This window comes from Muntiacus reevesi, chromosome 15 (assembly GCF_963930625.1).
Source record: "Muntiacus reevesi chromosome 15, mMunRee1.1, whole genome shotgun sequence".
NCBI lineage: Eukaryota > Metazoa > Chordata > Mammalia > Artiodactyla > Cervidae > Muntiacus > Muntiacus reevesi.
In genome coordinates this window covers 1,407,904-1,431,764 of record NC_089263.1, presented here as the reverse complement: position 1 = coordinate 1,431,764, position 23,861 = coordinate 1,407,904, and the positions used below count along the sequence as shown (strand labels likewise).

The following is a 23,861-nucleotide window of genomic DNA, read 5'->3' as shown; positions in this document are numbered from 1 at the left end:
TGCAGTAGAGGTAGCTGCTCGTCACTAGGGCAATGTATGTCCCAAGACACCTTCCTTGAGCTCCAAACATTGGAGTTTCTCTTTAAGTGGATGTAAGCCATACCTAGATGTACATACACAGATTTTATAAGCAAAATGACAATAGATGCAGGGTAAGCATGAGGCTGGTACATAGCAAAATTTCATTAACTGGTAATGAAAGACAGCCTTATCACATCTACTTCCGCATTTATTTACTCATTCAATGTATAATATCAATCAAACAACAAATAACCCTTCCAAAGGAAGGAACTGTATCAGTTCAAGCATATACAGCATTATGTTTGAATCTTTTTAAGATGGGCTAAGAAAAGACCCATCATGACCTCCAAAATGAAATCTCATCATGATTTTAGCTATGGGTTCTCTCCAGAGACAACTGTCTCTTTCATAGAGAAACTAAAAGAAACTTCCCACAGCAGGTAGGGAACAAATCCTCTTTGTCCATTCACTCAATCATTCACCTTTTTGGCAATTTATTCAATAGATAAGCACAGCTATAGCATGTATCTATGCCCAGTACTGTATTAGATATAAGAAGGGTATAATCCTTCCTCTGGCTGATTTCATGGAACTCAGTATAGTGCTGACAGACAATGTGAAGTTGTTAATGCACTCCTGCCGTCTATATCATACCTGCATCTCTGACACTGACCTCAAATTATGTTTCTTCATTATATCCTTTGAACTTTACACATTTGTTCATGCTCACTAAAACTCACATCAGATTGAAAGAATAATGTGTGTATGTATGCAGTTGCATATTCTTGAATCTATATATAGCTTTTTATATGTGATATATAGAACACATATAGTCTAAATATGTAATACATATAGTTGCTCATTTCTTTAATCATTGTATTTATTGAACACATACCATGACCAGAAAAGCATGAGAAGTACTAGTATCTTAATATGAAAAAGACAGTCTCAAGCTTACAGTTTATCAAGGATGAAACATTGACAGTAATTCAAATAAAAACAATAACTAAACAAAATTACAAAGAAGTCTAAGAATGATGACATAACTTCTCCCTGAAGTTTTATGTAGATAATATTTTTTCTAACTTTTTCTCAAATTATGTCTCTACTTTTGTTAATGATGAATCTAATTGTCCTCTAAACCCGGGTAGAGAAGGTCAATGTTACCTAGAAGAGTTTGGAACATGCTGAAGAGGGTTCCCTGTGGTCTGACACCAGGTATGCTGTCTAGAGCAGGATTCTCAGTTAGAGGTCAGAGACAGAAAATACCGAGCCCTGCCATTTTAAATTGTATAAATATAACATGCAGTTGGTACTGCTTCCCCTATGGTCTACTCAGAACAAAAGCAGCTGCTTCTTCTAAGAGTTGTCAATATTGCATTTATATGTCTGCAAATAAAATTTAAAAATTGGTACTCTAATTGCAATTAGAGAAATGAATGGTCTCCAGTGTTTTCCTTCATCTGGTACTATTTTCATTTAGGTGGATGAAATCTTTCCATTTGTTGTACAGGCCAATGTCTCATTAGAGACACAGTTTCTTTTTCAAGTTTGTTCCTTTTGTTTATAAGTGTTAGGAAGAGAAATATTAATTTAATTTTATACACTCAATTCTACAATAGCCTGAAAAGAGCCTCACTGAGATGAAGGATGAGCAGGCAGGGTGGAGGTTGGGAGCTCCTTTCAGTGGAAAGGAATCAAAGCAAAAAGGAATAATTTGTGTGCCTAACATATATTACATTCCTTGCTCCCTAGTTCCTTTGAGAAAGTTCCACCATACTCTTATATCCTATGTCTAACTGGTTGGGCTTTCCAATGGAAAATTGCCAATAATTTTGAGATTATACCAATGTGGTGCATTAACATAGCCTTCTGGATATTCACGACCTGAAGTCTTTGGATCTTTATCAAAAAATGTAATAATGTTGACAATGTGGTAGTCAGCCACAATGATGCCGCCACAATGATATAAGGGCCATCCCAAGCTGCTCTTTTAAGAGCAGGGAATAGCACACAGCTTTGTAGAGTCCTTTCTGCATATAAAATGAAGGAATCTGAAGATCAAATGGTCATGAAAGTAGAAAATGTGCAATAGCCATATTCTTTCCAAGTCAGAGTGAGATGAGAAATCTTCACCAACACCTCCAGATGTACACTTATTTCTTGAATCACTGACCCTTAAAAGAGTCCATTTAGGAGGTTATTGCCTCAGGAAGTAAGTGATGCATATTACTCATTTCAGCAGCCTGAGGCCAAGACAGAAAGAACTACTTTTTCTCTAAAGGTAGAGTCTTGATTTAAATACCATGATAAATAATAGTGCCCAATTATGTTTCATATCTCAAGATGTCTCCTCAATCAAATTGCCTATGTGCTTCAACAGAACTGCATATACAAATTTGAAATCTAAAGCCTAATCCTAAAGTCCTGATAGAAGAGATTTTTAAGTCATAATAGTCCATAAAGAAGGAACTCTCCAACTACTGTCATCATATACATTTTAAAGCCCTAGAAAACTGAACTTTTGATCACTGAACATACTTGAGCAGGGAGGGAGTCCTTCCTGTTGTCTATCAGATTATAATGCATATTTGGTGATATGTAGGATTGTTTGATAATGTAAGCCTGTGGTAATTTTGACATATATGGTCATAAAGGCTTGCATTAGAGCACTTGGCACACTGGTAGTAGGTAGTCGCACTTAAACTTTATAGCTGCCTGGCCATTTTTGCAACTAACTCCCTTTCCCTTTCTCTTAGAGGACATTCTCTTCTAGACTATGAGGTATTGGGAGAGCTGATAATCATGAGGTACCCTACCACCACTGGGGATATAACCAGACTACTCATAGTTCCTCTTTTTTGAGTCAATGAACATCTTAGTGACTCAAGTCAGGCCCATTCCTCCACTCTTGGACTTCTACATAGAAATGGGGAGAAAAAAGTTCACATTTTACTCAAATTGCAAAATAGATAAACTGACTTTAGAACTTAATTTTTTTTTGCCAGTCATCTAAATTAAAAAGATGCAGAATTAAAGCTAAAAAACATAACCAAGAGATGAGAAATGAGCAGAAGTCAGATGCTTCTTTAGATCCTGGACTCCTGGATTCCACAGAGAAAGAATTTCCTTTTCCCCTTATAAGGTATTGTGTAGTATATCTTTCACTTATAACCAAGGGATATGACTAATCAAGACAATTATGAGGAAATGCAAAGAGTGGCTAGTAACATCAAGGTTGAGGAATTATATTATTTCCTGAGTGCTTCTTGAACAGTTCTTTTTGAGAATATACTACTTCCAATGGGGGAAAAAAGTTAAAAGTGATGTGAAGGAAGTACCATGGAGCAAGAGGTGACAACCAAATTCTCTTTGATATGTAATTATTGTTGATTATACAGTGTATCTGGTACTGCAAAACAGAATCCAATGATGAAATAAATTCACTAATTTGACTTTGTGTAATAAATATTTGTAAGGATATTAAAATTAAAGATAGTTATACAAATGCAATATGTAACTAGGGGACTAAAATCTGAGATTATGCCAACAAAATGAAGCAAGGATGTGGACAGAATCGAGGTAAAATGGTTAAGCAAATACTTCTGCAGTTAAGATATATCTGGGTTCAAATTTTGCCTCAATAAGTTACTATAATGACTACCATTATTGTTGCTGTTCCCAGCATCTGTTCACTCCAAGCTGTTTTATCTGTTTATAAAGACATTTATTATTTAAAAGAGCAATTTGAGAAAGGCAGTATGAGTAGGTTCACAATTTAGGCACATATATAAAATATATTACATATATTATGTGTCAAATTTGTACTATTCTAAAATGTATGGGTTAATTGGAAAATTTATAAAGTTCAAGACTTACAAACATTTCAGCACACACTCTACCACCTTTAATTGTGCACTTAATAATAAAAACATTTATTGTCATAGTTATTAATTACTTTATTACGTGAATAAGGAATCCATCTGTGTAGTTGCTAAGACGTGTCTGAATCTTTGTGACCCCATGGACTGTAGCCTGCCAGGTTCCCCTGTTCATGAGATTTTCCAGGCAAGAATCCTGGAGTGGGTTGCCATTTCCTCTTCCAGGGGATCTTCTGACCCAAGGACTGAACCCACGTCTCCTGCACTGGCAGAAAGGTTCTTCATCAGTGGGCCACCAATGAAGCCCCTAAATCTGTGAGTTTGTTTTTATTTTACATGTGCATTCATTTTATTGTTTTTAAATTGCACTTAAGTGATATCATACAGTATCATACAAGTCTCTTCTCCACTCTTGGCTGCCCTAAACCCAGTACAATGCTGTGGCACAGAGGTGGTGGGAACAGAGCATTACCAAGTAGATAATGGGATCATTCACAGGAAAGCAGTCAAGGCTGCTTCTCAGTGGATAGCTGTGACCACTGAGCACAGAGTGTAGTGTATGAGCAGGGCTCTTGAGAAATGGGGGCAGGGACAGAGGGTGGACTAGGTGTTCCTTGAGTTCCCAAAGTTGGGTTGGAAGGGAAAGAAGAGTACAGTGACCAGACTCCCTTGTCCTAAAATAGGCAACCTGATACTGGATCCCAAATACCTGTCCATTGCTGGGAGATAATAATTAGAAGACACACCCTAGATAGGTGATATTTTCTTTTTTCAAAAAAGAAAGCCTCTATTAAGTTGATCAAATTAAAATACATGTTTGCTTCACCATATAACTTAAAGATATGTATGTAACCTAAGCAAAACATACATGCAATATATCTTCTAAATGAGTAAAATGGAGGAAACACAAGTTACATAAAAACAGATTAAAGTCATATAAAACACCATAAGTCACTTTAAAACAAGAGAGGATTATAAAATGACATATGCACATAAAAGCAGTACTGCCTGTCCTATAAATGAGAATAAGATTATAATATCTCATCTAAAAAGTGATATTAAATTTTAAAATATTCAAAATAACATACAGAGATTTAAAAAGGGCTTTCAATAGAAAAATAAGATGATTGCAATCCACAGGAAGATAAAATTGAATTGATTCCATTAAGCATAAATACCATAGTATCAAATTTTATAAAGCAAAAATTGCACAAAATCCACAAGATTTAAAGAAGACTACAAAGAAGCTTTAAAGCATTTTATCCAGTGATGAAATTCCAATTGAGCCAATTAAAATCCTAAAAGATGATGCTGTTAAAAGTGCTGCAGCCAGTATGTTAGCGAATTTAGAAAACTCATCAGTGGACACAGGACTGGAAAAGGTCACTTTCATTCCAATCCCAAAGAATGTTCAAACAACACCACAATTGTGGTCATTTTACATGCTAGCAAGGTAATGATCAAAATCCTTCAAGCTAGACTTCAACAGGACATGACCTGAGAACTTCCAGATGTACAAACTGGATTTAGAAAAGGCAGAGGAACCAGAAATTCAATTGCCAACATCTGCTGAATCATAGAAACCCAAGAGAATCCCACAAAAACATCTACTTCTGCTTCATTGACTATACTAAACCATTGACGGAGTGGATCACAACAAACAGGAAAAGAGATGGGAATACTAGACCACCTCACCTGCCTCTTGAGAAACCTGTATGCAGGTCAAGAAGCAACAGTTAGACCCAGACATGGAACAACAGACTGGTTTCAAGTTGGGAAAGGAGTACGTCAAAGCTGTATACCGTCACCCTGCTTACTTAACTTATATGCAGAGTACATCATGCGAAATGCAAGGATGGATGAAGCACAAGCTAGAATCAAGATTGCCAGAAGAAATATCAATAACCTCATTTATGCAGATGACACCACCCTTATGGCAGAAAGTGAAGAGGAACTAAAGAGTCTCTTGATAAAAGTGAAAGAAGAGAGTGAAAAAATAGGCTTAAAGTTCAAATTTCAGAAAACCAAGATCATGGCATCCGGTCCTATCACTTAATGGAAAATAGATGGGGAAACAATGACAATGATTTGTGGGTTCCAAATCACTGCAGATGGTAACTGCAGCCATGAAATTAAAAGACACTTGCTTCTTGGAAGAAAAGCTATGACCAACCTAGACAGCACATTAAAAAGCAGAGACATTACTTTGCAGACAAAGGTTCATCTAGTCAAAGTTATGGTTTTTCCAGTAGTCATGTATAGATGTGAGAATTTGACAATAAAGAAAGCTGAGCATCAAAGAATCGATGCTTTTGAACTGTGGTGTTGGAGAAGACTCTACCCTTGGACTGCAAGGAGATCCAACCAGTCCATCCTAAAGGAAATCAGTCCTGAATATTTATTGGAAGGACTGATACTGAAGCTGAAACTTCAATATTTTGGCCACCTGATGTGAGGAACTGACTCACTGGAAAAGACCCTGATGCTGGGGAAGATTGAAGGCAGGAGGAGAAGGGGACAACAGAGGATGAGATGGTTGGATGGCATCACTGACTCGATGGAGATGAGTTTGAGCAAGCTCTGGGAGTTGGTGAGGAACAGGGAAGCCTGGCAAGCTGTAGTCCATGCGGTCACAAAGAGTTGGACATGACTGAGTCATTTGAGTCAGTTCTAATGAGATGGATGAAACTGGAGCCTGTTATACAGAGTGAAGTTAAGTCAGAAAGAGAAACATTAATACAGTATATTAATGCATATATATGGAATTTAGAAAGATGGTAATGACAATCCTATATGCAAGACAGGAAAAGAGACAGATGTAAAGAACAGACTTTTGGACTATGTGGGAGAAGGCAAGAGTGGGATGATTTGAGAGAACAGTATTGAAAGATGTATATTACCAGATGTAAAAGAGACTACCACTGCAAGTTTGATGCATGATCAGGGCACCCAAAGCTGGTGCTTCAGGACAACCCAGAGGGATGAGATGGGGAGGGAAGTGGGAGGGGGGGGGTTCAGGATGGAGGGACACATGTGTACCCATGGCAGATTGATGTTGATGTATGGCAGAAACCACCATGATATTGTAAAATAATTAGCTTCCAATGAAAATAAATTGATTAATTAAAAAAACCATGTGACAAACATTCACAGGGTAAACAATAAAATAAAATTATGGTCTTCAGACTAACCAATAGTATTTACATATTTCAAAGATTGCTTAAGTATTAATATTATAATAATGGTTATATAAGATGTTAACATTAGAAAATCAAGGTAAAGAATATACAAGTATTCTCTGTACTACTTTTGAAAATTGTAAGCCTAAAAATTACTTCAAAATGATAAATAAAATTTTGGGAAAAATTAAACAGAAACTTTACCAAAGATTTATAACTGACAGCTAATCTTATAAAAACTTATCTTCTTAAGTGACCAAACTGTAAACTGAAGTCACAATAAGATAACATCTCACACTTATTCAACTGAGTAAAAGAACGACAACTTCAAATGTTGGTGATGATGGATTGTAGAAAATATCATATATCACAGGTGGTGATTGTGAAAAGTTTCCACCTATTTAGAAAAGTCTTTGACAGTTTCTTATAAAATTAAGCAAACTATATCTTACAATAAAGCAAATTCCATTTTTAGGTAATTGCATAAAAGATTTGCCAACATATTAAAAATAGCTAAAAACTGGAAACAACACTCATGCCCATCAACAGGAGGATGAATGATAAACTGTAATAGTCCTGTTCAATGGAATATTACTCTACAATTAAATAGAAAAAAATGTAAACCTACTGGTACAGGGAATAATACGTGTAAATCTCAATATCATTAAGATGAGTGGAAGAAGCCAGACATATACTGTGTGATTCCATTTAATTAATTGCAAGAACAGGTAACACTAATCTATGATGATAGAAATCAGAATATTGTCTGCTATGAGAATTAGGCTTAGGAGGAAGGAAGTAGTAGAGGAAGTTCTCAAGTAATAAAAACATTCTACTTCCTGAATAAGGTAATAGTTACATGGATATAATACTTTTAAGAAAACTCAATGAATTACACAATCAAGATACATACATTTAACTATATAAATTTTACCTGCATAGAAGTATAAATATTAAAAAGTAAGAAAGTTCTCATTACTGATATATCTGTTAGAAATATTAAAATATTTATATATTACTTAAATGTATAAAATAAAAGGAAGTACAGAACATTACAAAAGTATGTGTGGGTGTGTGTATCTATGCATATACTCGCATACATTTTGGGATGTGTGTGTATGTGTGATGTGTGTATATATATGTTTGAAAGGAGACACGGGAAACCATAACACTAGCTGTCTCCAGAAAAGGAAAGTTGGGTGACTATGGAAGATAGAACTGAAAAGGTAAATTACCTTTCACTGAAAATCCCTTTGTAAATTTTGAATTTTGTAACATATATTATGATTTTAAAAATGAAAAATATAAAATGCATCTGGAGGAAATCAGTGTTATGAATTCTCTAACTTATTTCAAATACTTTAAAAGCAGCATGAAGTGAATATGGCAAAATGTGGTAGAACATAGATTACTGGTATTTGCAAGGTCAGAGTTCTTTTCTCTTTATACTCTGTATGCTTACAATGTATTAATTATGAATTTTTATAAAAATCAGAACAGAGGAAGTCTTTCATTACCAAGAACAACTTAAAATAAATGAATTACACATGCTTAAGAATTAATTAGGAAAAAACCACAAGGGAATGTAGAAAAAATAAATAAATTAAAACATTAAAAAGATACACTGATAAGTAATACCAGAGAAATGACTGGGGAACAGGGGAATGGACAGCTAGTGATACTAAAAATCCATGAGTCAAACTCATTACATTAAAAAAGACATAGCAGAAATAGCCAAAATGGATGAAAATAGATATTAGCTGAAATGGGAGAAATTAATGAACATTTTGTATTACTTCATTCTACTGTGGTTTTCTACTAGGAAAGAAGTTACATGTAAGGTATAAAACAAAAAATAAGCAATAACTATAGAAAATGTGAAAACCACTGAAAACAAAGGAGAGTTCTATTCCAAAACACCAAAAACAAAGGAGAGTTCAGATGATTTAAATTATGTGTTTGCTTAACTGCTGATGAAAGCTAAAGTTTTCAACCTGTTCTAGAGCATAGAATAAAAAGAAAATCCTAAAATTATTTAAACACAATCAGAAAATCCAATATACAAACATGACAAAAATAGAACAAAAAATAAAATTACAGATGAATTTCAGTTAGCAGTATGCGTGCAAAAATTCCAAATCAAACTAAGATACTCATAATTCAATAGTAAATTTAAAAAGCAACACTTTTTTAACCAAAAGGAGTTTGCTGAATGAACAATAAAAGGAACAAAAAAAATTTCAATACTAAAAATGGACTATTTCACAATGACAAAAGTTTAAAGAGTTTAATTGTTTATGCAAAAAGCATTTGGTTACATCCACCACTTGGTTTTGATTAAAATTCCTTAAGAAATATATAAAAGGTAAGAGACTTTACCTAACATAATATATAAGAATCTCAAATTTAAAGTTAGCATTTTGATGACTGAGACCATTTACATCAAAATAACTTACCTATTGGAACTAAGACCTGCTACCACCCCCAGTAGGGTCTTATAAACAAGACAGAACTGTAAAGCAACAAATGCACTCAGTTTGTTCATCTATGTGTACAGTTCTTCTATCATTGATAACATACTATTCACATAGGGAAATAGCTCATTCATCAGACAAAAATTTGATTATCTAAACTCAATCGATGTTTTCATCTTACTCTTTCACCAAGTTTAAACTCTCACAGGATAAATTTTGCCCACTCCTAACCAGTCCCTTGCTTCCCTGGTGACTTAGTGGTAAAGAAAACCACCTGCCAATGCAGGAGATGCGGATTCAATCCCTGGGTCGGGAATATCCCCTGGAGAAGGAAATGGCAACCCACTCCAGTATTCTTGTCTGGGAAATCCCATGAACAGAGGAGCTATGGGGTTGCAAAAGAGTTAGATGTGACTTTGTGACTAAACAACAAGACAAGTTTTCTGCCTTGAAAATCCTACCCTAAACCATCATCCCATCCCTCACGATCTTAATTTCCTTTTGAAATACTACTATACCTTGTCAAAGTGCTGTTTTCCCTTTCTGCTGTAGTTTTAATAAACTCAACTTTGCTTGCTCATAGCTTTCTCTGAGAGTCTTTTTGCATAATAGACCAGAAACAACATGCTAGTCAAACCAAGAAGGGTCCATTAACACCTAACTAAATCAAGGGTGGGTGATATTTCTACAATTGTTGAAGTGCTCTGAAACTACCAGTCAGTAAATTTTATCAACATAACTAAAATCCAGATAATCTGGGAGAGAAGAATCACAACTATCAGTATTTTCAAAGGATTTAGTATGTAATTTGAAAAAAAAATGAAACTCCATGTAAAAGAGGAAGGAAACCACTTACCCCTAAAACAACACAAAAGTTTTCAGATACAGAAAAATTATCAAGTAAGAAAATAAACTGAAAGAAGATACTCCTGACACAAAGTGAAAATATTAACAATAATTAAAATTATTGAATAAAAAGAAGGACATACCTTATCCTTGAATAGGAAGACTATTATTAAAAACCAATTCTCTGCTAAACTAATTTATTAAAAGTTGATGAAATTGCAGTCTAAACTGTAATTTCTTCTAATGAGAAGACACAAGACAGGAGGCAGAAGAAGAGACACACAGACCCACAGAACAGAAATGGCGCCCGTCACAGATGAGAGTACAGCACATGTGCAAGATGGCAGTACAGACAAATGGGCAATTACTGGCAAATAATCGCAGGTAATGGCAGATAAATTGGCAAGTCTAAGATTCCAAATAAAAAGTTTTTGTGATTTAAGAACTTGAATTAAAAAAACACAAAAGAATTAGAAGTTAACATAGGTGAAGAGTTCTATGGGATCAGTATAAACATCTTTCCAAAATGACATGAACTCAGAAACCATAGAAGCGAACATGGTTATACCTGGACATATAACAATCAAATACATTCTTATAACAAAAATGAAGCTTAAAAGTGTGTAAAAAGTGTCTGCAATGTGTGACAATCCAAAGCCTATTCCCCCAGTAAGAAATGAGCTCTTTGAAATCAGCGAAGGACTAAAACCTCCCCACAGCCCCAAAATTGGACATAAAAAGAAAACAAAAAATACAGATGGCTAATAAACATATGAAAAAATGATCAAACTCAAAAACAAAAGAAGTACAATTTAAGACAATAGTTTGGGCTATCACACTGGCAAAGATTTCAAATATTCATAAAATTCATTATCTGTGAGATTGTGGGAAAGTTGGCAATCTCATCCATTGTCATTTGAGGATCAAGTTGTTACCATGTATTTAAGGAAATCTTGTGGTCATTTTCAAAATTTGAAATATGCATATACTTAATCCCAGTATTTTAACTGTTAAGTAATTTATTATGATATAATAGACAAATGCAAATTATTGATATATAGGGAGGTTCATTGCACAGAAATTTGGTACTAACATAAATATCTATGAATAAGAAATGTTTGAAACATTTAATTATATTTCATGTACAAAACAATCATGCAGTCATTCAACAGATGACACAGATATGTATTACTGAAACAGAAAAAAAGGGCATTGAAAAAACTGTTAAATGAAAGCAAATTTGCAGAATAATGTGTACAATATAGCTCTACTTCCAGAACCCCCTAAAATAGCTTGTGTCTGTGTGTGCGCATCTATCTGCTTAAAGAACGCACACAACTCCCTTAAAAGAGGAAAACTTGGAGATAGGATTAGGAGAGAAAAGGGCACTTAATTTATATATTAGATGTTTAAATATGCTTTGAAAAATTTTGAAAAAAAATTAATAGATCTTATTTTTTAAATTTACTACATGGCAAATGAAAATTATAAATGCATATTTATGGGAGTACTGAGCAATTCCATCACTTTGAGTTTCTTGTGCAATATAATTTCCTGTACTGAGGCTCCTGGGATTGAGTCAAGTGGAAGCAAGGGAAACAGTCACCATGCCCAAATTAAAGTCTCATCGATGATATCCCAACATGAGCATTTCTCAGTTAACCATTTCTTATCTGCAGGAGGTATCCACTGCAACATAGGAAAGAGAAGAGTTTCCAAGCACAAAGAAGACTGTGTCACTGTATTGGAGAAGCTGGTGGCAGAAGTAATGGCACCTACAGTAACAAATCCACCTTGTCTCTGTGGTCATCACCTGCAAGGACATAGTGGGGAAAATTGGCAAAGGTGAGGCACACATTTTCTCAGGAGCCTGTCCGAGGGCTATGAAGTCCTTGTACACTCTTCTTCTATGTGTTCTGGAACAAATATATCCAGAATACACAGAGAAAGCCACATTTTCAGCAGCTGGGTACCTGCTATGGCCAGAAAAATAACTAAGATTTCTAAAAATCAAGGATGCCAAACACTGGTGATACATTTTCTCCTTTGCTTGGCCAACAAATGGAGATCTCTAACTATTTCAGACTTTTATCTGTCTCTTTCCCTCTGAATTTGACTCATTAAAGTGCTAGGTCATTCATTCATTGAATCAATTATTTCAGGCAAAATTACTTGTCTACCCTTCAGTCTAATGATTACTGAGAATTACTATATTTCATGAATATAATAATTCTCTGGTAACACAACAGATCCAGCAAAGAAGTTTAGTTTGTGTGTGTGTGTGTGTGTGTGTTAGTTGCTCAGTCATGTCTGACTCTTGGTGACCCCATGGACTGTAGCTCACCAGGCTCCTCTATCCATGGAATTCTTGAGGCAAGAATAGTGGAGTGGGTTGCCATTCCCTTCTCCAGGGGATCTTCCTGACCCAAGGATTGAACCCAGTCTCCCGCATTGCGAGCAGATTCTTTTACCATCTGAGCCCCCAGGGAAGCCCGAGTTTACTTTACTAGATAAGAAAAGTTAAGGAAATATTTTATATTAACTGTAAATGTACTGAGATGTAGAAAAACTATGAAGGTATATAAGAAAAGCTGTATCTCTTAACTCATTACACAATCTAGCCTTTCAATTAGAATGTAGCCGTAAGACATAAATCTTCAGAAAACTGACACCTAACTTCCTACACAGATGTGGTTGTTCCTAGAAAGCAAGGACTATTCTGACAAAACCCTTACCTTCAGAGGGCAGCCCTCAGACAAGAGGGAGGCAAAAGGGCTCTGTCTGAAGAGTCTTCCTTCAGGCGTTTACTGGTATCATTCATCCCAGGAAGTCATCTTCTGAGGGGTGGAGGGGGAGAAACACCACTTCCAGTGAAAAAGGCGATTCAGCTGAAGTTGGAAGTCACCCCTTTTCCATACTGATTTCTTTTGGAAGATGCTTCCTGCTCTGTTATACAGCACTGAAATTACAGCTAGCTGCTCATAACTCTACACATTTCAATATCAGGGCCTTGTATCAGAGCCTTTTTCTCTGGTGCTTTTCCAAAACTGACTGAATTACCAGGATCCCACTGAAAATTCTGTTTCTTTTCTATCCTTTGTTATTTGTTCTGCTTAGATGGCCAGGTTATTTATAAAATCACTCTATATCGTCTACTCATATATCTATTCTCAATAAAAGTTTGTTGAGAAGCCTACTCTATCATAACCCATTAGGAGCTTGTGTCACAAAAATGAAGTTAAAAGCGTCATGCCATTAAAATTAAAACCCCATTTGGTGAATCAATCCTACAAAAACAAAAACAACTGAGAAGTAACTTAGTAAATGGTCTTACAGAGGGAGATTCACTGATAGCGATGTGAGTCTCAATATCAGTAGCATGTCACTAAGCTTAAAGTGCAACCAGACTGCTGCTTTCCTCTACAACCACCAGCCCTCAGGAAAACAAAATGAGACAAACAATAGCATTCCTCATGGAATCGACAGAATCAGCAGTGAAGTTTAGTGATTTATGTCTTGTCTAATTAGTGAAAGTGAGTCGCTCAGTCATGTCTGACTCTTTGCAAACCCATGGACTGTACAGTCCATCGAATTCTCCAGGCCAAGATACTGGAGTGGGTAGTGGTTCCCTTCTCCAGGGGATCATCCCAACCCAGGGATCGAACCCAGGTCTCCCACATTCCAGGCAGATTGTTTAGCAACTGAGACACCAGGGAAGCCCAAGAATACCAGAGTGGGTAGCCTATTCCTTCTCAGCAGATCTTCCCAACCCAGGATGCAAAGTGGGGTCTCCTGCATTGCAGGTGGGTTCTTTACCAGCTGAGCAATTAGGGAAGCACCCTGTCTAACTAAAGACTTGTCAATTTCATCAATCTGCAGAAATCTAGCTTTTGGTTTCATGGGTTTTCCCTATAGTTATGCTGGGTTTTACCATTATGTCATTGACCTTTGCTCAAAAATTTATTATTTACTTTGGGTATTTCTCTGCATGATATAATTAATAACCTTTTTCTTTCAAATGGTTTGTTTTTTGTTCTGAAGTATCTCTCTTAGAAGCAATGTGCACCTGCTTAATTTTTTAAATGAAATCTTCCAGTTTCTGTCTTTTAAATTTAGTATAATTGTCATGTGGTTAGATTTGTGTCTACCATTTTCCTATCCATTTTCTAGATGTCTTATATATTCTTGGTTTCTCTGTTCATTCTAAGCTGCCTTGTTGTATTAAGTAGACACTTCTTTTTGCACTATTTTAATTAGTTGGTAGCTTTTTAAAAATATTTTTGAGTTATTTGCTTAGTATTGACCTTAGGGTTTATAAGAGGCACCTCAAATGATCACAATCTATTTCAGAATAACACTAATTTTGTTACCTAACCTTTTATATATCTTAAACTCTCAGAGAAATGATTCTATCACTCTTTTGGTTCAGATTTTCCAACAGATCAATGACTGAAACCGTCTTTGGCCGTGGCATGTTTATAAAAGCAACTATGAGCCTGAGATATGTGACAGTCACTAAACACTAAAGATCCCACCACCACTGGACATATAGGCATGCTAACAAGTCATGGAGATCAGCAAGCACAATCAGTGATCCAGTTTCATGTTTGACTAATGCAGACAGATTCTCACTGTCACTGTAATTCCCTAGAAGGGTATCAGTGTCCTTTAGGACAAAATGCTTACCTTTGTAAGAATTCACACAGGCCTTTGAGGATGGAGGCAGAATTATTCCCAACACTTTTCTTTATGTCCCATCTCAAGGGGAAGGAATAAGATCATCCATATGAAACCTAGTTTTTGGAACATGTCAGTCTGTGGGAAAGAATAAATGTGCATCTAGATGAGAAGTAGGATAAGTTCATTTGCCAGCATATACAAGTCAGGAGTGTTTACTGTGTTTATGCATGTAATACAGATAATCACTCTTCTGAGATACTTCTGATATTATTCAAAAGACTGATAGTGAAAAAATTTGGGGTAGAAAAGTGCCTCCTATGACTCACCAGATTATTAATGCTTCACACTCTTTGGATTAACAGACACCTCATAAAAGCAATAAAATTCTAAACTGCTTAATAACATAGTAAAAATAATCTAGCAACATACATTTATTACAACTGGATATTACCTCTAGAAAGCATTGCTGTGAATTTTCCCAGAGAAAGGAGCTTGTACAAGTGACGAAAACAGCACTTATTTGGGGTGGCAGTGGAATTCCAAGCAGCAAAATATCCCTCCTCTCTAACATCACTTCCCATCTACAAAGCACAAAGGAAGTCAGGGAGTTGAGAAATAAAATGTTCTTAATGGAATATCTATAACAAGCTGTTATAAGAAATACATCAAAGATATTCATTGGGTAGTCAACATGACAAAACAATAAATGCTCACTCTTTGGAACATATTTGTTTAGAAATATTTTTTCTAAGGCATTGGTCTTCTTAGATCTTTCTTTAAGCATATTAGAAATTCCATTTGGGGTATATAAAAGTGGCTAAGGAAATCCATGTAAAAAAAAAAAAACAAACTAAAAACAAGAACTGGAAATTTAATCATTTCACATCTGAAAATGTTTAATATAGTATGTAGCTGAAGCCAGTACTCACATGTAACTCTCTTGGTTGATGGAAAAAAAAGAAACAAAGAAACAATGATTCAATCCTAGTGACTGGCTGGCAAACAAATTAAAATATATTGTGAAGGTCTTACATACAGTAATTACTTTTCAATTACTGTGTATTTGTCTCAGTTACTGAAGAAAAATTAAAATTCATTATGTTTGTATTTTGACCATCTATAAATGGCCCTTACGAGAGGACTCCAGCAGCTCAGACAACTATGTGAATCGCTCAAGTGTAGGTACAACCATACCTAGAATTTTCAATGCTCATGTGCTAATTCTCCAGGGTCTGTTGACTACAAATGTATTCATGCTACCAGTGAAATACTAAAAGAGTTGCAATTTCATCCTCAAATTAAAAGCAGAGACATAACTTTGCCAACAAATGTCCAACTAGTCAAAGCTATGGTTTTTCCAGTAGTCATGTATGGATGTGACAGTTGGACTATAAAGAAAGCTGAGCACTGAAGAATTGATGCTTTTTTTTTTTTTTTAACAGAAATAGTCCAAATAATTTTTTGAAGCACAATTCGAGTGTGTTTCCTCCACACTTCTTCTTTTTTTTTTTTTTCATTTATTTTTATTAGTTGGAGGCTAATTACTTTACAATATTGTAGTGGGTTTTGTCATACATTGACATGAATCAGCCATGGATTTACATGTATTCCCCATCCCAATCCCCCCTCCCACCTCCCTCTCCACCCGATTCCTCTGGGTCTTCCCAGTGCACCAGGCCCGAGCACTTGTCTCATACATTCAACCTGGGCTGGTGTTCTGTTTCACCATAGATAATATACATGTTTTGATGCTGTTCTCTCAAAACATCCCACCCTCGCCTTCTCCCACAGAGTCCAAAAGTCTGTTCTGTACATCTGTGTCTCTTTTTCTGTTTTGCATATAGGGTTATCATTACCATCTTTCTAAATTCCATATATATGTAAGCCATTAAAAAGAATTCATTTGAATCAGTTCTAATGAGATGGATGAAACTGGAGCCCATTATACAAAGTGAAGTAAGCCAGAAAGATATAGAACATTACAGCATACTAACATATATATATATGGAATTGATGCTTTTAAACTGTGTTGTTGAAGACTCTTAAGAGTCCCTTGGACTGCAAGGAGATTCAACCAGTCTATCCTAAAGGAAATCAGTCCTGAATATTCATTGGAAGGACTGATGCTGAAGCTGAAGCTCCAATTCTTTGGCCACTTGATGCGAAGAACTTACTCATTGGAAAATACCCTGATGCTGGGAAAGGTTGAAGGTGGGAGAAGGGGATGACAGAGGATGAGATGGTTGGATGGCATCACTGACTCCATGGACATGAGTTTGAGTAAACTCTGGGAGTTGTAGATGGACAGGGAGGCCTGGTGTACTGCAGTCCATGGGGTCGCAAAGAGTTGGACACGACTGAGTGACTGAACTGAACTGAACTGAGAAACTGTATAGTTCAGTCCCTTTAATGCATGCAAGAAGCTAAACTTTTCAATATCACAGTTCTTCCTGGTACCATACAAATGAAATCACTGATCTCCTTCTTGTAAATATTTTTCTTAGGGTGGTTATCTATATAAGACCTCGGTTTCTCAGAAGTAATTATCTAACTCATTTTGTTCAGCTTTTTAAATGAGATCAATTATTATAGCAATTGATACACATAAGAATTTCTAAAATATGGCACTGCTCGCCTCAGAAGGTATAAGTGATACCTTCTGGACAAAGGTTATCACTTATCCACCCTACACAGTTACAGAGACTAGACCCCAGATCAGTGATCCAGGCCCCTAAGGATGAGCCTTTCATTCATGTTGTATCTCAAGGGGAAGGAATAAACTTGAGCTCTATCCTTGTTACCTTGTGGGAACAGAATAAAACTGTGGGAAGATTAGAAGTAAACCTGTCCATTGGTCTGTCAGACACAAGACAGTAGGGTTCAATAATGTAACTGCCTATTAAATAAGCACTGCTTTGCTAGAATGCTTCCAATATTATTCCATCAATATTAGTTGTGTTAGGCTCTGGTCTCCATAAGAGCAAATATTGTCCAACATTTTCTGCCAGACAAATTAAATGTGCAATAAGACTGTCTGAACATACTTAAAGTTCCAGGAAAATGTTGACCTGGTGAATAATTCAGTCACAACAATGCACATATAATGTATATATATATATACTCTCTAAACTAATCTTCAGAATTATTTTATCTTCAAAGGTGAACCAATGGACTGGGGAGGACTAACCTGAAAAAAGCCATGATAGGGAAATAAAGAACATTATCTAAAAATCACTTATAGCACTTGATTAAGCTCAGGAACGTAGCAATTTGCAGGGGATGCACAGGGTTACACTACGCCTGATGGTACAGTCACAGCAAAGCAGGCAAGACTTACACAGGCACAATAGTTACGGGCATGTGACTGAGAGGGTGGGAGTGTGCAGAGAAGAAGAGTTAGACGCTGAGATCTCTCACCATGAAATACTTCCCATCCCATCGTCACAATGATGCTCACCAGGTCACACTGCTGAGGATTCAGTGATATTTGGGCAAGCACATCCCTCAGTAGAAACAATTTCTCTCTGCCAAACTGGTAAGGAATAGCCTTGCCATTGTTTCCATGCTTAATTTCTATATGAAGCATCAGCAGGAAGGCGGAAAAAATAAAAAAATTCTGGAAAAGTACAAAAAGAAGCCTCAAAGAATCACCAGATTATTAAGTACTCAAACTGTTTAAACGGACAGACTGCACAACACCAATTAAATTTTTCATTATTTAAAAAAAAATAATTACTCAGGAATTTATAAAAGATTAGATGTTTCACTGAGAATGCATTATTGGATTTCTTCTTAGATAAGCAGTTGGCAGAAGCGACAAAAACCAGCTTTTCTTTGGTAGGATAAAAATTCTATGCAATTGAAATATTACTTCCAACTTACAAACCACAGAGGAAATTAGAGGAGTTGAAAAAGACAGTCTTCCAAACTGAATATTAATTGATCTGAGATTTAATTATATACATTTTTTTGCCACTTGTGTGACAAGAATAAAAATATACTTTATTCCATGCAAGAGGAGAGTATAGAAAGTCATTTGTTTTAAGACCTGGTCAAAGTCTCTCCAAAGGACCCTTAAAATCACTCATTAAAACTGGGATTTCCCTTAAAACACACATGAAACAGACTGAACAAATATGAATATTAACCTATAAAATGTCAAGAATTGGAAATGCAATGACCTCACAATTAAAAGTATTTAATGTAGCATATACTTGACCCCATCACTCAAATGTCTAGAAAATTTGTATTTGGGTGAGAAAACAACTGTATGAATTTTTGTGACAGCTAAAAATCTAATGAGCCAACTCATTAGTAAAGATCCTGATGCTGGGAAAAATTGAAGGCAGGAGGAGAAGGGGACAACAGAGGACAAGATGGTTGGATGGCATCATTGACTCAATGCACATGAGTTTGAGCAAGATTCAGGAAATGGTGAAAGACAGGGAAGCCTGGTGTGCTGCAGTCCATGGCATCACAAAGAGCCAGAAACAACTGAGCAACTGAACAACAACAACAATCAAATGCCCAGAGTATAATAATTCTGAGTGAATGGATGCTATTAGCCAAGCACTCCAAGAGCTTCCATCTCTCCTTAAACCAGACACTTATAGACCTCTGTACAGCTCATTTCCCTTAATATATACTATCAGGTGACCTTTTAAACACTTCATCCTAGTTGGTGCTTCTACTAGACTGAGCTCCCTCCACATTTCTTGTCTAGCATGGTCCCTGGGAGGGATCTCAGCTGACAAGTGATTTTTGTCACTCAGTTTGTTCATATTCCAATGAGGAAGTCATCATTAATCCAGGCATATTAGTGAAAGGGACTTTGATCCTAAGATACATGGCAGACTCTGAGCACTCAGGGTTCTGACACCCTCAGACACATTGACCCACAGTATTGAATAACGGAGACCATTCACCACAGTCAATGACAGCCCCATGACTGCCTAGCACAGCTAGAATCTCATTGTCATATGAGTATTACAGGGTCTTAAAAGGAATGTCAGTACTTTTCAGACAAAATGCTTGCTGATGTTACAATTCCCATCGGCTCCTGAGGATGAGATGGTAAAATTATTTTCAATACTTCCCTTCATGCCACTTCTCAAGAAGAAGGGACAAATTCTTTCAAATGAAACTCAACTAATGGTCCATACAGAGTAAAAATATAGAAAAATGAGATTATATATGTCTATTTGTCAAACAAGCATAAGACAAGAGGGCGTCAAATATACTCATAACTTTACTAGAATGTTTCTGACATTATTCAAAGGGAGAAAGCACAAAAACCTTGGAAATAAAGGAGACAAAATATTGGACACCTCACCAGATAATTACTAACTCACCTTATTTGGGTTAATAAACACTTCACAAAATCAATTATCTACTTGATTATAAAAGTATAATTAAAATAAGCCATAAAATGAAAATCTGTTTTAAAATGGTATTACCTTTAGAGTGCATTATTTTGTTCCATCCTAAGACAGGGAGCAGGTGAAAGTAACAAAATCAGCCTTTTTTTTATGGTAGTGAGTACTCCAAGCAGCTGAACTGAACTAAGGGACTGAACTGAACTGATTCTATGCAATTCCAAAGTCACTTTCATTTTTCAAAGGACAGAGGAAATCAAGGAAGTTGTGAAACAAAATATTTCCAATTGAATGCGAATTGATAAAAGTATTATTATAAAGAATTAACCACAGATATTCTCTTGATCATCTATATAATGAGAAAAAATTATGTTTGTCCCTTGGAAAAGGGTAGTATAGAAAATCAATTTTTCTAAGACCTTGGTCTCAAATTTGACCCATAATTCCCCCTGAGCATAAGTAAAACCCACTGAAGTAATATCACTATTAGCTGATAATGTCCACATAATATTCCAATTGGATATTTAATCATTTCATGTTTAAAATGTTTAATGAAGTATCTAATGCAATCCATCATCAAATATCTAGAAAATTTCTCCTTGAGTGACAAGAAAAAAAAAAAACTTTCCCCACTCTTTGAATTGATGGGTTAATAAGCAAATTAAAACATATCATAAGATAATCTCAAAATGCAATCAATTCTTCTATTTCCCATATTTCTTTTACTTAAGAGATAAATGACAAGCAAAAACTAATAATTTATTTCTAATTAGCTATTTAATAGACCTAAACATGCCGATCCTCACAAAAGACTGTAACATCTAAGGAAACTGTATGATTGCCCGAGGATAAGCACAAACATTTCTTGCAATGTTTACCATTCATGTGCTGGTTCTCCACTGTTTGTTTACTATGTGTTGCCTGCCAAGCGCTCAGAATTTTAATTTTACAATGATTATTCATAGTTTCTGTACATGTCATTTCCTCTAGCACATGCTACCATCTTGGTTTTCTAATATCATAGTCCTTTTCTGGGGGTTTCCACTAGCTGACTGAATCCCATCCCAACACTTCTGTCTAGAGTGGTCTCTTATGCTGGACCTCAGTTCACATAAGTGATTTTATCACTCATTTTGCTCAGACTCCAATGAGATCTATTTCTAAAGTCACCACCAGAAAATTGCAGATGAAGGTAAACTTCCAAACTCATTCTATGAGGCCACCATCACCCTAATTCCAAAACCAGACAAAGATGCCACAAAAAAAGAAAACTACAGGCCAATATCACTGATGAACATAGATGCAAAAATCCTTAACAAAATTCTAGCAAACAGAATCCAACAACATATTAAAAAAATCATACACCATGACCAAGTGGGCTTTATCCCAGGAATGCAAGGATTCTTTAATATCCGCAAATCGATCAACGTAATACACCACATTAACAAATTGGAAGATAAAAACCATATGATTATCTCAATAGATGCAGAGAAAGCCTTTGACAAAATTCAACACTCATTTATGATTAAAACTCTCCAGAAAGCAGGAATAGAAGGAACATACCTCAACATAATAAAAGCTATATATGACAAACCCACAGCAAGCATCAGCCTCAATGGTGAAAAATTGAAAGCATTTCCTCTGAAATCAGGAACAAGACAAGGATGCCCACTCTCACCACTACTATTCAACATAGTGTTGGAAGTTTTGGCCACAGCAATCAGAGCAGAAAAAGATGTAAAAGGAATCCAGATAGGAAAAGAAGTGAAACTCTCGCTGTTTGCAGATGACATGATCCTCTACATAGAAAACCCTAAAGACTCTTCCAGAAAATTACTAGAGCTAATCAATGAATATAGTAAAGTTGCAGAATATAAAATTAACACACAGAAATCCCTTGCATTCCTATATACTAACAATGAAAAAACAGAAAGAGAAATTAAGGAAACAATACCATTCACCATTGCAACAAAAAGAATAAAATACTTAGGAGTATATCTACCTAAAGAAACAAAAGACCTATACACAGAAAACTATAAAACATTGATGAAAGAAATCAAAGAGGACACAAACAGATGGAGAAACATACCGTGTTCATGGATTGGAAGAATCAATATTGTCAAAATGGCTATACTACCCAAAGCAATCTATAGATTCAATGCAATCCCTATCAAGCTACCAACGGTATTTTTCACAGAACTAGAACAAATAATTTCACAATTTGTATGGAAATACAAAAAACCTCGAATAGCCAAAGTAATCTTGAGAAAGAAGAATGGAACTGGAGGAATCAACCTGCCCGACTTCAGACTCTACTACAAAGCCACAGTCATCAAGACAGTATGGTACTGGCACAAAGACAGAAATATAGATCAATGGAACAGAATAGAAAGCCCAGAGATAAATCCACGAACCTATGGACACCTTATCTTTGACAAAGGAGGCAAGGATATACAATGGAAAAAAAGACAACCTCTTTAACAAGTGGTGCTGGGAAAACTGGTCAACCACTTGTAAAAGAATGAAACTAGAACACTTTCTAACACCATACACAAAAATAAACTCAAAATGGATTAAAGATCTAAATGTAAGACCAGAAACTATAAAACTCCTAGAGGAGAACATAGGCAAAACACTCTCTGACATAAATCACAGCAAGATCTTCTATGACCCACCTCCCAGAATATTGGAAATAAAAGCAAAAATAAACAAATGGGACCTAATGAAAATTAAAAGCTTTTGCACAACAAAGGAAACTATAAGTAAGGTGAAAAGACAGCCCTCAGATTGGGAGAAAATAATAGCAAATGAGGAAACAGACAAAGGATTAATCTCAAAAATATACAAGCAACTCCTGTAGCTCAATTCCAGAAAAATAAATGACCCAATCAAAAAAGGGGCCAAAGAACTAAACAGACATTTCTCCAAAGAAGACATACAGATGGCTAACAAACACATGAAAAGATGCTCCACATCACTCATTATCAGAGAAATGCAAATCAAAACCACAATGAGGTACCATTACACGCCAGTCAGGATGGCTGCTATCCAAAAGTCTACAAGTAATAAATGCTGGAGAGGGTGTGGAGAAAAGGGAACCCTCTTACACTGTTGGTGGGAATGCAAACTAGTACAGCCACTATGGAAAACAGTGTGGAGATTTCTTAAAAAACTGGAAATAGAACTACCATATGACCCAGCAATACCACTTCTGGGCATACGCACTGAGGAATCCAGATCTGAAAGATACACGTGCACCCCAATGTTCATCACAGCACTGTTTATAATAGCCAGGACATGGAAGCAACCTAGATGCCCATCAGCAGATGAATGGATAAGGAAGCTGTGGTACATATACACCATGGAATATTACTCAGCTGTTAAAAAGAATTCATTTGAATCAGT

The 23,861-nt window shown here is 35.8% G+C and overlaps 1 long non-coding RNA gene across 6 annotated transcripts in view; it reads right to left on the bottom strand.

Moving 5' to 3' along the window:
- Nucleotides 1-7,235: 7,235 nt before the first annotated feature.
- The window catches only part of LOC136147401 (uncharacterized), a 41,541-nt gene continuing 24,915 nt past the window's right edge, over nucleotides 7,236-23,861 (bottom strand). For all 6 annotated transcript variants that reach the window (XR_010659180.1, XR_010659182.1, XR_010659178.1 and 3 more), the window contains 4 exons: nucleotides 15,533-15,662; nucleotides 15,088-15,216; nucleotides 13,137-13,238; nucleotides 7,236-12,214 (listed from right to left, as the gene is read on the bottom strand). This is a non-coding gene — a long non-coding RNA (uncharacterized lncRNA). The remainder of the gene's footprint in view (nucleotides 12,215-13,136; nucleotides 13,239-15,087; nucleotides 15,217-15,532; nucleotides 15,663-23,861) is intronic.